Source organism: Paramormyrops kingsleyae, chromosome 2, assembly GCF_048594095.1.
Source record: "Paramormyrops kingsleyae isolate MSU_618 chromosome 2, PKINGS_0.4, whole genome shotgun sequence".
In the NCBI taxonomy this organism is placed as follows: domain Eukaryota; kingdom Metazoa; phylum Chordata; class Actinopteri; order Osteoglossiformes; family Mormyridae; genus Paramormyrops; species Paramormyrops kingsleyae.
In genome coordinates, this window is record NC_132798.1 from 24,277,501 (window position 1) to 24,293,960 (window position 16,460).

Consider the following 16,460-nt stretch of genomic DNA (forward strand, 5'->3'; position numbering starts at 1 on the left):
CTTTCCCCCTCTCTTCCCTCTTTCCCCATCTCCCTCTGTATCCTCTTCTCTCTTTCCCCTGTCCCCTTTATCCTTCCCCATCCTTTCTTTCCCTCCCACTCCCACCGTACCTCCGCCTCTCCCTCCGAAGTTGGCGCCCCGCTCGGCGGTAATGAACGGGGCCTGACAGGACAGGAGTGGTCTGGTGTACTCCCACACCAAATGGGAGAGGTTTTATTGCATTAGCCATTCATTTATTCCTGCCTGTTTCTTGGTTTATCATGGCTGCTGCTGACAGCGCTTTGTGGGTTCTGATGTTGTGGCTGACAGGCGGGCAGGCCGGTGGGCCAGTGAAGGAGCGCACCACCTCCTCACACTGCCATGTTTCTTTCCGTAAATAAGAGGAGGAGTGTGAAGGCTGCTTGCTTTTCTGCATGCCCTGGGCTGAGAAAACGCCGCAGTAAACTTCCAAGTGTGCTTGGTCAGAATAGCAGCTGCAGTTTCCCCTTTTGCAGGGCTGGCTGCTCCTGTCTGTGTGTCTGACTCTTATATGAATGACGTTGCCATTTTTAATTTTTATCTTAATCACACAGATGACAAAGACTTCAGACCAATGCCTAACAGATAATTTGTTTGCAATATAATTAAAATATATATATATTTTGGAGGTATGCAAAGAGTTGGGGTGGTACAGTAATTCACTGCAAAGGTGACTGCATGTCCAGCATATTATGGGATGGCGGGATTTGGCTCACGATGAGTTTGCAGGTTTATACCATTTCATGCACATATTGCTATTAACTGTAAGGTAACCATCCCCCCCCCCACCTGGAGAGAGTGTGTTTTGATGATGCTCCCCATCTGTTCACCCGCATGCCGCTTGATGTCGACCCTCGATCCGCCGGGTCGGCGCTGGATCCTTGGGGTCTTGTTCCACCACGAAACTAACTGATATTCCAAAGTTTCCCTACAGGCCTGGGCTGAAATCTCCTCATGCTCAGCAAACATCTGCGTGCGCATTTAGGGAAGAAACGACAACATGCAGCTACAGCATGCAACTACAGCCCAGGCAAAGGCTGTTTATTTCAAAAATCACTAGATTGTGCTTCACCACTTCTATGGAAAACCCACGCTGACTTGTTGGTGATGTAACCATAAAAATGATTTACGTAGGAGAGTGGTTTTTGTAGAGATTCTTCCAGATATTGCGGCCCCTTGCACTTGCCGGGCCCGGCTGGGTCGAGCGGCCCGCTGCAGTCTCTGGTTGCTGTAACTCCCACAGCTGGGCATGTGCTGTTGGCTGAAGCATTATTGAAATTAAGGGCTATGTTTTTTTTTTTTTACTATAAAGGTGTGAAACTTTGGACATTGAACAATGTTCAGACGTGTGAGAAAATGTCGGAATGTTGTTTTAGTAAGGAGAAGGGAACTGAAGACGGTCTGCGGTGGATATAGGAATACTGTGGGCTCAAAAATCCAAACATGCACCTCTGACCTAAACGTGAGCAGGGAACCAGACGTCTGGCCTCATTAGGGATGCGAAAAAAAAAGGCAGGTGATGGACTGAATGGAGAGAGGGAAGTTACTTGGTTTCTGTGATGCTGTGGTAATTGTGGAACCGGGGTGGTGTGTAGTGGGGGGGGGGGGGACTTCTTTGTCTTGGTGTTTTAGGGAGAGGTGGCCCTCTAGCTCCCTCTGTTGGCTCTGGTCAGCTTTTACATGGGCTTCTGGCTGTCAGCCTTCCACCGGGGCTGCCATACGGAGCCCTGTGCAGGAGACGCTCCACTGGAAGCCTTTACCGTCTCCACGAGAATCCCGGCAGTCTGGCTGAGCCTAGTGTGATGGTTTGTGGAGGAGGCCGCCATCTTGTGTCATGATTTAACCCCGCCCTTCTCTGAGGTACCTCCCTTGCCTTCTGATTAGAGGGTTAGGCTGTCATTGGACATGCTGGTCTTGTTGGAGTTGGGCCGTGTGTGTGTGTGTGTGTGTGTGTGTGTGTAGGGTGGCGGGGGGGGGGGGGGGGGGTGGAACCTGGAACCTGGAACCTGGTGTCTACCTAATGGTGTAGGTGGCTGGGGGTCTTTTCTCTCTCTGTACCTTTCCTTTTATGCTATGTTTTTAAAAAGTTTCAGTTTATTGTGTTAAATAACACTGAAGTCTTTTTGAGTTTGATGTATCCTTGCGACAGCACAGGGGCCTGTCATAGGGCTGTTGATGCTCGCAGTGTATTGGATGGAGGGGAAATTCAGAGAAACATTTGAAGTGGCTCAGAAACAAATACATAAATAGCAGGACATCAATGCCGCTTTCTCTCCCTCAGCCATTCATTTTGTCAAAAGAGAGTGCTGTTCTATGCCAGAAAACAAAATCAATTTTAAAATCTTTCACTTTCATTCTTCAGTAAGAAATTATTTTTTTAAATAATTTTTGTGACACACTACTAATGCAGGTCCATTGGGAGTAAATGTCTCAATTTTGCTATTGAAAATTTGGAAAAGGTTAAATGTTTGGATCGTTCAGTGGAGTTTTTTTTTGTTGTCTTTTGCGTACAGTCCCTCCTCATCCCTTTCTAATCTACTTCATTTTTGCATCCTTGTTCTGTGGCATAGGAGAGCTACATTAAAACACACGCTTTTCTCTGTCCTTAGGACCGGTGGTTTTTCCTGTTATTTTTAAGGAAATAGACTGCCCGACTGTTTTGTTTTATGTTTAAACCCATCAAATTAAGCAGATTCCTCAGGAAACAAGCTTCCTAACGGTAATTGCCAGTAGAAAGCAGGCAATTTAATTTTTTTCTAATTTTTTTTCCCTCCGCTGAAATAGAAAGCACTCTGTGGACTGAGCTGGGGGAACTGGGCTGCGTTATTTGAAAGCATGTGCGTGTGATGGAAATGCGTTAGTTTGTAAGAGCATCTAAAAGAGGCTAGGCACTGTTATATCAACGACATCAGTAATCATAAAGAGAGAATACTGCCAAAAAACAGCAGATATAGAATTATAGAATTCACTCTCTGGTGTCTGTATGTGTCTGTGTGTGTTTGTAATTGTGTGAGATATTTTGTTCTAACAAGAGTTCTCTGTTATTCACGTATAGATATTTTGCTCTCACTGTTGGTTAATGGTTTTTAAGATTTGAAAGTCAAAGTAAGTGTATTGTTGGCATTTTAGTCCCTGTAATCTACATTGTGCACACAACCTTTTGTTATATTTTGAATGAACTTTTGACTGAATTATTGGCAAACGAACATGGAAATTAACTCCTCTGAAGGCTCCCCGTTCTGTCTGAGGATAAACATCACAGTTTTTCCTTCTGAATTTTGAATGAGACCTTTGAAATCTGCCTTGATATATTATTGTTTATAATACATACTTTTACACATAGAAATGCTTTGAATTGCACATTAGCAATGTTACTTACGAGGCCTGAATGAATGTAACATCTCCGGAGTGAAGGCCTCCACTGCTCTCCATTCTGTAAGCTTTTCTCTGTCCCACTTTCCTATTATTCAAGTTTCTTTGGTTACATTAGTGTAGCTAAACGATGTGCTTCTGAGTAACTGCACACTTTGAAGGAATTCTTTGTAGTGAGTTCAGTCTCTGCTTATATAATCAAAAAATATCACACACACACAAATATATATATATGCCTGTAAGTATAAAGTGTGTATACACACACACATGCACATATATGTATATGAAATATGTATATAAAAGTGTGTGCAGTACATATAGTTTCTGGGCAAATTCACCATGACGTGTCTTTTAATGTTAACTTGAAATGTATGAGAAGTTTAGCCCCAGATCGTTCTGGGTAAGCAGAGGTGTAAACACTACTGTGCTGAAGCTGGACGTTGCCTTGCATTTCGCCAAAAGGCTCTGCCGTACCTTCTAATCCCCGCTGCATTGAAGGTGTATTTCAGCACGCAAACTCATATCGAAACACACCGAGGTGTCTTTCAGACGCCGGGCCTGGGGTATGCGGATGGAAAGCCGGATCGTTCATGTGGCAAGCTTAAATCCATACCTTTCTGCGCGCTCCGCTTAATCATCGCCATCCGCGCCATAATCGAAAATGTAACTTAGAGAGGGATGAATAACACTATTGTTCCCGGTTCAGGGGGAGCAATTGACAGCGCGAGGGGATGGATGAGAGCGGAATAGACTGCTGCATTGATTAATTTGCCCGGCTCGGTGTGAACGCAGGGTGGGGGGGGGGGTGGCATGAACGGAGGCACGGCAGCCCAAAATAACGCCCATGAAATGGAGTGTTTCTGTACAAAAAACTGCATCTTGGCAGAGAGGCGGCCGCGGGAAGCCGAAGAGCTGTGGGGATGGAGGATTGACGATTGAGGGGACGTCGGTATTCCCCTTGCTGTAAAACCAGCCAAAACCTGTCAGCCTTCACCCACATGGCTCCGAGAAGCAGTTTTGGTTAGTTTTTCTAAAGCTTTAGAGACTCGGAGTCAAAACAACAACATTTGTGTGGGGCAGCTATTTCTGGTTTATCCTGCTCTGTAACAGGCCACTTTTTTGTTGTCTTATCAGTGTGTCTTTCGAAAATGCAGCTCCTGCCAACCTTAGCCCAGTGACTGCCTGGTGAGGGGGGGAGGGTCCAGAGAGATTACCCTCTACTCTGTGAATGGTTGGACACCCTGGTTCTTGAAGACCTTAGCTGCTTTTTGCCCTTAACAGAGCACGCTGCATTGTATTAAAGTGCTAAACATGATCTTTTTGGCGCTGATCCCGGCATTGCGAATTCTGTCGCCGCACTGCATACATAATTCCTTGTTATATTTCTTAAATGCGTTTTATGTTTCCCCTATATAAAGCATTTTCCCCCAAAGGATGATCTGTGCCTAAACAGCGGGATGCTTTGGGTAGCGTTCCGCCGTCCTCGCCGAGGGTAATCCTCCGGCTGCTGAGCGGAATACAGTATGTCATGCAGTGTCACATGGTATTGTGGGCAAGGCAGGTTTTATTTTACTGTGAATATTCTCGACAGCTGATATTACAGAAGAAATACATAGGGGGGGGGGGGAAGTGTGGCCACACTGTGTTTATTGTAACGTTTTGTAAATGCAAAAGAAAAAAATGCCCTTTCCACTCTGATGGAACAGTACAGCTGTGTAGGAATTTTTGGCTTTTGTCTTCTGTGTAAATCCTGCCCTTCTGTGCTGCTCTCCGCATTAGCTTTCCACAGCAGCCGCGCGCAGCTAGAGCGCTTGATACCTATTAATTATTCAGCCTTCTGCATGCCGTAGCTGTGCTACCATGGACCCGAGGCCCTTTGCCTGATAGGTTCCCTGATTTTTTGATCTCTCCTAGGTACCCGGCTTTGAGGCTCTCGCTGTTGCTGAAGTATAGCACTTAGAGGTTAGGCCGCTTTTAAAGATGTATATATTTTATTAATAATTCTTGTTTTGTCAGGGCAGGCTGTGTCGGCAGGCGGCCCCGGCCCTCTGGTAGGAGGCCGTAACGGTTAGCAGCAGATGGAATAAGCTGGAGGAGCCGCCTTGTCTATCTGATGGCGTGCATTCGGCTTGGGGCTGGGTTAGGCAGAAGGGAAGCAGGTGAGACGGGGAAGCGGACACGGCGCCCGGCATCTCCACACCTCTCTGCCGTTATGGTCCTGAGGGGCCCCTTCATGGCCGCGGTGGTGATGCCGGCCGCCTCCCTGTTTCCGTGGTTCCACTCTGAGCGAGAGAGGAGCCCCCTCTCCTCCCCCTGCCAGTTACAGGGGGGAGTATGCAAATGGGTGACATTTAACTTTTTATAAAAAAAAATTAAAAAAACGAGCGTTATGAGCAAAATTCTGTCCTGACACAATGAAGTTTATAATCACGTCCCCTGATAACTGCCTTCAAACTCAGCCTTATATCCTTCCTCCCTCCTTCCCTCCTCAAATCTACCCCAAAGTAATTGATTTTATGCAAGTTAGCACAGGGAATAAAACCAGTAATACTGACCGGGCCCCTCCGCTCTCTCTCTCTCTCTCTCTTTTATTGGCTCCTGTTTCCTCTCCCTTTAATTCGGTCATATTTAATTCGGCCAGTATCCCCGGCTCCCCTCCCTGGCCTGCGCTTTTTCGGCAAACAGTACTGACCAAGCTCACTCTTTGTAAATCGCAGGCACTGCATCAGCTTACAGATGTTGATGAGGATGACCTCTGTGGATTAGAATTTCATTCTAGTTATTTGTTTTTAAAGTAAACGGTACCCCCTTATTCACGAAGCCTGTGCTTTTCCTGGCCTCCTTGACGAGAGCTCGTGGGGGGGGGCCTCTGTGCACCTACCTTATTTTCCAGGGACTCTCGGCTGACTGACAGTGGATGGATCTGCCCTTTGCTGTCACACAGCTCTATTGATTGGTCTGACTTTGTTATGGCCAGAGAACAGGGGCCCAAACCCATCGGCATTTTTACATTTATTTATGTACTTTATTTATTTTTTATTTTTTTATTCCTTGAATTCCCATTTCTCGTAAAATAAAAAAAATAAAAATAAAATAAAAAATCTGACGGTGTGGCTTTAACGGGAGCGGCACCCGGGCTGCAGCTGTCGGGGGGGGGGGGGGGCTCCTCCCTACCTTTTCCACAGGCTTCTCGGGCAGTGAAGCATCACTGGTCCTTTATCTGGAGGGAATGGGGGGCATGTTTGTCTCCTGTCTTGGTGCCGTGGTCATGCACGTGCTGCGGGAATCACGGTGCCACCTAGCGTGCTCTGGAGGGAGGGAGGCCCCGGAGTTTATTATTAACCCCCCCCCCCCCCACCACAGCTGCAGTTTGTCGGGGGGGGGGGGGGGGGTGCAATGCACAGTGCCACAGAGATGTGGCTTTGGCGGGGGGGGGGGGGAAACCAGTGTCTGCTGTGATAATACACAAAGAGTGTTTACATGCCTGTTGCTATGGGGCCCCTCCAGTTCATAGGTGCATTTGTCCCCCCCCCCCCCCCCCCCCATTTAGTCACGTTTAGGGGGACCTGTACTTCCCCACACACTCACACACACTACGGCACATGTGACACATGAGCACCGGCTTGCATTGGCGAGGTGGCATGCTGTCCCCTGTCCCCCCCCCCCCCGCATATGGGGCCCCGACGGAGGAAGATAATCCTTCCCTTGAAGCTTAGCTTCTGCTCATTTGGCATTAAAAAATTAATGCAACAGCCTGCAGCTGTGCTTTCAGCTCCGCGGCCTCAATTTTTAATGGAGCCATTACAGGGGTTATGCTCCGATGCTGAGCACATCGATTAGACCTGCCGCCCCCCCCACCACCTCCCTGTGCTGTATTCTTCCTTCTCGTGCCTGATTTTTATTTTTTTTTGTCTTTCATGTTGCATTTTACAACCTGCTTCTCAGGGACCAGGCTGCCCGCTGGGAGAGAGAGACGCGCACTGAGTCGGCACATCTGCTCTGTGTGTCTAGTGCTGTGTCAGGGGTCAGCGCTAGTTTTCACACACACACACACACACACACGCACACACGCACATGTAGGGTAAACATATCCTTATGGGGACCGCTCATTCATTTCAATGGGAAAAAAGGTAACGCTAACTATGACTACCTTAACCCCCACCCTGCCCTAACCATAACCATAAGTAACCTAACAAAATACAAGAGTTTTTGCATTTTTAGTTTTTTCATAGCAGTCACCGATTTTTATAAAATAGTTTTACCTTATGGGGACCAGGAAACGGATGTTTATCACATTATGGGGACATTGTGTCCCCATAAGGATAGGTAAACCCGCTCGCACACACGCACACGCACACGCACACACACACGCGCACACACACACGCACATTCATAAATGCTATAAACCGGTATCCCAACGTGCCCAATGAGCCCCTGCACTTTGTGTGGCTATTTTTTCCATGAGTCCTGGATTTTGTCTAGTGACTTCTGGATTATTTTTTGGTTTTGTGCCTCCCCCCTGAACCCCCTCTGAACTATGGCGGATGCCGATCGCCGAAATCCGGCCTGCCAGAAATTCTGTCATGGCCGCCAGGCCTTGCTGCGTCAGCGTTGGCCTCCTCGTTACGGATGCAGCCCAGCAGCCGGTGCAGGGGCCTCACCTCCCATCCTAGGGTGGAGGGAGGGGGGGGGAGAGCCGTGCTGTCCCCCGCTTTGGAGGCCCGTCTCTGTTGTAATTGGGCCCGTGATCGACTAGGGCGTCTAACCCCGCTGAGACCTTGACCGGGCGCCATCTGCTGGCCGAGTCTTGAACTGCGTGGGGGGGGGGGTCCTCATCGTACAGGGAGTCCTCACGCTTTGGCGGCTGCAGTCGTCTAGGTGACAGAGTAGTTGCACTGGGGTGGGGGTCGCAGAGGGACGCGGGTAACTTTTAAAAGTGCACTAAAAGGCCCCCCGCCATCTCTTCGGCGAAAGGCTCTATTAGCCTTTGCTGGCTTTCAGAGCGCTGAGGTGAGGGCGGAGGCGGGGCGGCCAATCGTGGAGAGCGTGTTTCAAATTGCTTGAAATGGGCAGGAATTAGCCGTGTCCCCCGTCCCCCGTGCCGTGTCTCGGCGTCTCCTGGGCAACGCGCCTTAATATGCCTTTTTGTCCTAAGTGTTGTGATTAATGCTGCTGCCTCGCCTCGCCTCGCCTCGGCCTGCTCCAAGACTCCCTCTCCGCGATGCCCGCGCTCACGGCCCCAGCACGTAGCCCATGGTTACCACTCTCCTTTAATTTCATTTTTTTCCCTCCTTTCCTCCCTCCCTCTCTTCCTCAATTCCCTAAGCAAGAGAAGCTTTTAAGTGAGCGAGACTCTTCAGACCTGCATAGTAATGTGGCACCGAAAAAGGAAGCCGAAATGCGAAATGTTGTTCTCCTGCGACCTGCTTTCCATACTTTCGGAACGTGAGCGGCTGGGGGTTTCTTTGGCCACTTCCGCCTTTCTCTTCGCTTTGCCACTTGGGCGGGGGGGGGGCACATTCACCATCCACACGTGGCCACGACACAGCAGCCTGTACATCATGCTTTTGAAATGCATGTTTACACTTTTGTGTGTTACCCATTGACATGCTTTTTGCCCTGAAGATCCCATGTCTGGGCAGTTCTGCCAGGCTAGGCCTAAGGCTTTTTGTGTATATAAGCCCCCAATCGGTGTGGAGTCTGTCTGGTTGTTGTGGTGGCATCGCCGGACCCCGTGGGGCACCGCATTCAGCCTGAGCTCGGTGATGTCAGAATCGCATGGCCCGATCCGCTGTTGTTGCAAGCGATGTGGCTCTTTGGTTACCGTTGCGCTTGCTGCATCCTGTGCATCTTATTGCTTATTTTGATAGCAGAATTGCAAAAATAACTGCTCTTTACACTGATTGATAAACAGGACCTGCCGTGAGTAATCATATTGCAATTATTGTGCATTCTTTTATTTTAATCAACCTAGAAGAGTGAGTGGATATTATAAGTTTAACTGTTTTGAGTCTTTGGTCCTCAGCCTTGTATATTTTATGGTTATAGTGTTTTGCTTTAATATTTACTTCGTTTTAGTACAATCCATTTATCACAGCAGCCAACCTAATGCCTGTTTTCCTTTTGTTTAAATTAAATTTTTTCGTTGTGTTTTTTATTTATGAGCCTGATTTTTAGAAAAAAATATGCATATTTGCTATAAAATAACGTATGTGTCCTTCAGGTGTTTAAAAATACATAACAGATTTTATGCTAGGAGCAAAGAACGCAATCCCAGTTTTTTTGTGTGGGATCAGACATCATAGCCTGTGCAGGACCCCATCAAAGCCTGTGCAGGACCCCATCAAAGCCTGTGCAGGACCCCATCAAAGCCTGTGCAGGACCCCATCAAAGCCTGTGCAGGACCCTATCAAAGCCTGCGCTGCCTGCTCCAGTAATGATGTGCTGCAAATAAGCGAAGCTTGGGAGCCCCGGAAGATGGCTTCCCCGTCCTGGGGGGGGTTCCAGAGCTCACCAGCACCAAAGGCTCCTTCATTTTATGTTCCTTTCCAGCTGAAAGGTGCCCATTTCCTCTCTCACTTCATCCTTGCAAAATTGCTGTATCGATAAAATAAAAACACTGTACATACGGTAATTTTGGAATTTCTTGGAATTGGGAATTCCAAGAAATTCTTGGAATTTCTATGGGATTTGAGCTGATGGGAGAATAATAATAATAATTGAAAAAAATGTATATATGACAAATTATTGCCGCCATGGTCAATAGAATGATATTGAATATTTATCCAGAGGATTGGCAGACAGCATTTTTAAAACATATTTTCGTCCAGCATGACTGTTTGGTTCATTCATCAGAATTAGACATTTATCTTGCTGTCGGAGCCGCCCAGAGTGAGGCCGACCTTTTTCGGATTGGGAGGAATTTCTCCTTGTAGGAATTCTCCCGCAGATGGCTGCAGATTTCGGATTTTTAGATGTCGGAAGCAGCGACGCCTCCATTCAGAAACGTTGTATAAATTAGGTGTGAGGATTTCTTGAACCGATCAGTTTTGGTTTCAAGAGAAAAAAAGTGCAATTCAGTGTTTTAATATTTTGTTTTCTGAAATTCAGAGGCTGGTTCTGTGCTTGTGCTTTATTTCTGGTTTTGTTTCTTAAAATATTTTTTATTAATGATTTTTGGCTGAAGGATTTATAAAATCTCAAAATGTTTTGGATATTTTAAATAAGCAGAACTCTCCCTCTTAGTTATATTTCAAAGGTTCTTTTAATTTCTTGCATAATTCAAAGATTCTGAAATGAATCGTTCACATTATCCTCAGCGCCCCCCTGCCTTCTCTCCATTGAGAGAGAGAATGCAGGTCAGTTCCTGGAGGAACGCAGTCCGTCTAGAGCGCAAGATGGAGTGAGGTTGTTCTTGCGAGATGTTGCTCAAAACCACTTAAGAATTATTACACATTTGTCATCTCGGGAAATATATTTTGAAACTTAATTTATTTTAAGATAGTAATAATAATAAATTCAAGCAAAAGTGTCCTGGAAAAGGTCCCCTGTGTGCAGTTGTTGAGGTTCTGGTGTCTCTGTGTTGTATGCTGGTGTCTCTGTGTTGTTTATCTGTGTGTCCTCGGCCTCGGTGTGTATCCGCGGCCTCGGCGTGTGTCTTCGGCCTCAGCGTGTGTCCTCGGCCTCGGTGTGTGTCCGCGGCCTCGGCGTGTGTCCGCGGCCTCGGCGTGTGTCCTCGGCCTCGCCGTGTATCTGCGGCCTCGGTGTGTGTCCTCGGCCTCGGCGTGTATCTGCGGCCTCGGTGTGTAGCCACCCTGATGTCCAGCTGAGCTGGGGCCTGTGGTGGCCCGGTGTCACAGCGACGCATGGTCGGAGGTCACCGTGCTCACCGCAAAGATCACGGCTGCATCCTGCGGTATTAGCGGTGGACCCTCCCGGTCGCCTCAGTTGTCAGGCAGTATGGGGCGCTCTCGAGTGAGACTAAATGGACATTCTGTGTCGGCTAAGCAGACGATTGTGATGAAGTGGCGGTATGCAAGGCCCCTCCTCTCACCACATACGTTTTCCTTTTTTGGCTTTGGATTCAAAGTCGAGCGATAGCGGCGTGCCGGAATGCATTGTGGGTCTGATTTCCACTTCCAGCCGTGTGTCTACCCTCTCGCCTCACACTATGAAAAATAAATAAAAAGAGTCAAGAAAAAAATGCAGAGGGCTGCTGTAAAGATTATACCCACTGAATGCAGCGGCGGTGAGGGAACAGCAAGTTTGAAGTAGGAAGAAAGAACAAACTAGTTTGTGCCCTGGGACGGTTGGATGCCCTTTTTGGGAGCACATCCTCCTGGCCTGTCAGGCTTTTGTGCCCATGAAAGGTGCCGCCGCTGTGTGGGCTGGGTGGGGCTCCCTGCCGACAGGCACCCCCTCCTTCAATCCGGCGAACCGGTAGCTGGGAGTGCATTGCCATGACAACCCAGACAGACAGAACTCCTTTCTAATGGATGTATTTTTATTTGGTGCCCTAATGCGGTTCTGCATGGTGCACAGTATTTTTTTAAAAATTCTTTATCCTGCCTTGAATCCATTTCACCACAGAATCTTCTCTGCTCTGCCGGTGGGTGCCGGTCCTGTTTACGAAACGTGGGTTTGTGTGAGACACGCGTGAGTCGCAGCTGCCTGTGTTCTGTGTTCCTCTCCTGCGATGATCTTTAAGAGGTTTGGGCTGAAATGCCCTTTGAAGCAATGTTAAGCTGAGATGCTGTGGGGTGTGCAGCATGCCGTGCGCCTCTGGCCTTCCTATAGCGCTCGCATCCAGCTGTGGAAATGCAGGCGAGGTCGCTGTGGGCGGGGCCGGAACGCCGAAGGACAGCCTCTATGAAAGCGCCAGGGTGCTTTTACTTAAAGCGACACTATTTTACTTCTTCTTTATAGAACAGGTCACAGCAGCGTCTCTGATGAAAAAAGATACATATAAAGGATTATCGGCGGCAGTAGAGAGTGTGGTGATCTTTGCAGGACCGTTCCGATTCTACCCTCCTGTTCTTCTGGAGCGTTTAGGTCGGCTGGAACATTCAGAGAAGGCTCTGGTGCCCCCCCCCCCCCCCCCCCAGCAGCTGGCTGCTGCAGCACATGGGGGCTGTTACTGGCAATCTTCAGCGCTCGCCTCAGGATCTTTTACAAAGCCCGGCACTGGTGTCTCTAAGTGTGTGCCCTGTGTCACAGTCGCGGAAATAATTTCTTTTCTTTACTTTTCATCTGTAACTCATGTAATCTAGCATAGACTCTTAGCTTCCAGGTCCGGGACTCGGCCTACAGGTTCCTGTCCTACAGGATGCTCTGGTGCCATGCAGCTACTAGCCTTCGTAGCCCCTATAAATATCAGTCCTTGTGGACCACTAGAGTTTTTCAGTGCAAGGCTACTGCTTTGCTACGCTGGAACAAAAGTGGCAGGAGTAACGTGGCAGTAAATGAGTGTTTAACAGTGACCCCCAGGCTGCCTGTGAAAACCTTTAATTAGGACTCCTCAGCTCTGAAGGACTTTATGCTTAGCAATCATTTATTCAGATTTAATTGTTTGCCTTTTTGTTTGTGAGCCTGCTGTTAATAGCCCCCCCCCCCCCCCCCCCCCATGAGCTTTGCTCTGCTGACTGGTACAGACAGGTCATTCTCTGTCGAAGCAGAAGGTGTTTGTAGGAATTTGTCGTCCCCCCATGTTGTTGCATGCATGCAGATCCCGCTGCTCCGCTTTGGAACTCTGGGTGAGCAGAACTTCACCCTGACCTACATTTTGGCTGACTTCTATTCCATTTTCAAGGTTCCTTCTGGGAAGCAGAGGCATGACTGATTTACCTGCCTCCCCCCCTCCCCTGTAACTCTGCATGTGAAAGAGGTTTGTGTGAACACCAGAACGGCGGCGCTAGGCAGAGGTTTGGCCATCCGGGGCCCGTGCCACAGAACCCCCTGGGCAGGCTGCCGCTGGAGCGCCTTCAGACGCGGACCTGCCCCCTGCAGCGGGGCACGTGACCCCCCTACCTGCCCCGCGGAGTCCTCCCAGCTGCAGCCATGACACCCTGTCAGGTGTGGGCGCAGGGCTTTTGTTGCCACAGGCGAGCCCCCGGATTTTTTGGCTTGCCCCATGCGCCGAGGCTAGATTCGGCTGCCTCCTGCTGCACTCTGCAGAACGCCCGTGAGGACTGGGTCATTCACCTGCGCAGGGGGGTGTCGCTTTCCGTCTCGTTATTAAATGGATTTTATTTCAGTGTGTTAATCTTGGTGAAAAGTGTAAATTAAAAGTGAGGAGCCCCTTCTCGCCGGAGTTTTCCTGCAGTTTTTGTTCTGCGTCTTTGTTCTGCATCTTTGTTCTGCGTCTTTGTTCTGCGTCTTTGTTCTGCGTATACAGTCTCACTCCTCAGCTGAGTGCGCGTGCTGCTCTAAAACTCTGCCGCCGCTTGACCAGACCCCGATTCCTCAAAACGTTTTCGTTGGAAAGTTTCTCTTTCCATCACAGATGGCTGCAATTGTGCAGTCAACCAACCTGAGAGGGACGTGACAGGCAGTTGAAAATTCTGTGACAGGTATTGGCGCGAACTGGAGTGGATGGGTGCCGATTCTTTATTTGTCTTTTTTTTTTTAAATTTCCTTTTATTTTTTTTAATCCCTCGTGGTTGCTCTCGGGCCCACAGGATGTGACATCACGCCACTCAGAGGCTTGGTGTTACCAGCCACTTCTTAACCACAGGGAAAGCTTCCTGTTATTTAAAACACCCGTTTAATTAATTTCTTGCGCCGTGCACAGTTCTCAGACACGATTTGCCTCCTTCAGCTGCTCCTCTGGATGAAGAAGCATCCCTCCGTGGCCCCGAGTCTTCTAGAAACTATGCAGAAGTCATTTAATGGGGAGCATTGGCTGTGAGAAAGCTGGCGTGCCGCAGACCAGCTTGCCCCCCGTCCTCATGAACCGGCCCCCGTGCCGGCAGCCTCTAAATCCGCCGTAATTGAAAAAGGCAACGGCTGGCACCGACTCGTACACTGGCTGGTTGGCGGTCTGGGCCTGAGCATTTGCTCAGGCTGGTTACAGCGCTGCTGCCTCAAGCCAGCATGAAGCTCCTCTCTGTCTCTGTGCACCGTCGCAGGAAGTAGAAGCATGGGTGACGCTTGGGCTAGCGGGAGCCAGACAGACTCCCTCACGCCGGATTGGCAAGTCCCGTTTACATGGAAGCCGGCAGCCAAAGTGTATCTTGTGATTATTACTGGTGCGGGAACAGCAATAATCATGGGATAATTGTTACATATTAACCTTTGAAAAGGGTGCTTAAATGAACATCATGCAAGTTTAAATTGCCTATTACTTTTAGCGTAATTAAACAATGCACTTTATTTTTTCTTTTTTTTAAGTAGTGGGTCTAAGTTTCACTAATGGGAGTTTGTAGTAATTGTAATGACGCTGATAGTTTCGTTTCGTTCTGCGTACCAGTAAAACCTGTGTGACTGGAGATGTGGGAGATGCACTTATGGGGGGGGTGGGCTGGAGGGGGGGGGGGGGACATAGCAGAATGGGTTTCACAGCTTTCTCTGTCTTCCCACAAGTCTTTGTGTCTCGAGAACATTCCCAGCCTAATGGTGCGGGGGAACGGGCAATTGCAGAGCCCAGCACCGTTGCTGGGGGCATGAGCGCGGTGACGCCGTCGCTCTGTCATTAAGGCGGCGTGACAACAAAACAGAGCCTGTTCCAGGGGCTGCCTGGTGACTTCCAATATCTGGGATTAACAGCAAAGCGGCTGCTGTTATTATCAGGATGAATAAGACCAATATGATGAATAGGGACTGAGCGGAATTCCTCTCATTTTTGAGAGACTGTCTGTCTGTATATTTGTCAGATTGATTTTTGTTTTTGTGGGAATCTCTCCGCTCACACCAGGAACCCCATTGCGCTGGTCTCATCCAGAAGTCCATAGGTTCAGCCCGACCTGATTATGGAGGGCTGCAGTGATCTCTTTCTGTTCCTCTCCCCTTCTCCCTCTACATCTCTCCATCTCTCCTCCTCTGCCTCCCCTCGCTCACATCCGCACCAGCCGAGCAGATGGTATTTCCCTGACCCTCCCGCCGCCTCCTTCGTGGGTGCCCCCTGCCGCCCAGTGCCCCTGGTGAGGATGGGTACGCTCTGACACTGTGGCGGGGATTAACCGCCCCCATGGAAGGGCTGCCTGCCTTCCCCTGTGCGCTGCGAGAGCTCGACTGCCTACATGTAGCGACAGGACGGGGGCTAATGAGACTCCACTGACAACAAGACACGCACCTTTTTAAAAAAGGCAGACGATTCACAGGTGGTAAATATTCCCCCGGTGTTCGTCCCGGCGTTTGCCGCATGCACTCCGGCAGACATGGAGCTGCACCGTAAACTTCAGAGGGAGCGGCGTGAGGGGGTGCGTCGGGCATGCAGGCTGCGTGCGATCGGCTGGCTAATGAGCGCAGAGGAGAATGTTTGAAACCTGAGCGCAGACGCAGTTTCCGGCTGAGAGTCGGACGAGGCGCAGATCACTTCTCTTCCTATTTAAGCGTGATGCCTGCCAGGGCCGTCCGCCGGGCCGTATTGTTAAAATGATTTATATTACGTAGTTTAAAGTAACACTTTGCTCGTTAATTGGTGTAGGAACGCTCTGCGTGCCTCTCCCCGGTGCCGTCACAGAGGCTTTTAAGCGTATCGGAAAGATAAAAGCACAAAGTAGTTTGATTTCCGTAATACGTTCTTTGAGATTGAATTGATCTGTGGGGAGTGTGAGGTGGGGGCAGTTGGAACGAGCTATTTCTGTTTTGTGTCTTATTTATTATTATTGTTGTCGTCTTAAAGGCCAGGCAGCCGCTTTACAGGAGTGTTCTAGGTGTCTTTGTTTCGGAACAGTCGTCAGTTTTGCATGGCGCGCGAACCGAGGACAAGACGGCAGATCGATCTTCTCAGCTAGAGGCCGTGGAGGTTTTTGTGGAGCTGGGCGGCCCCCGCGCGGCCACCGAGGCCGCATCATGCCGGCGAGGGTGGGGCTGTGTGTTTCTCTTACTCTGTCCCCTTCCGCCACTTCACA

The 16,460-nt window shown here is 49.1% G+C and overlaps 1 protein-coding gene across 2 annotated transcripts in view; it reads left to right on the forward strand.

The window, feature by feature from the left end:
* The window catches only part of fbxl17 (F-box and leucine-rich repeat protein 17), a 210,546-nt gene that overhangs the window by 30,690 nt on the left and 163,396 nt on the right, over nt 1-16,460 (forward strand). The window lies entirely within an intron of this gene.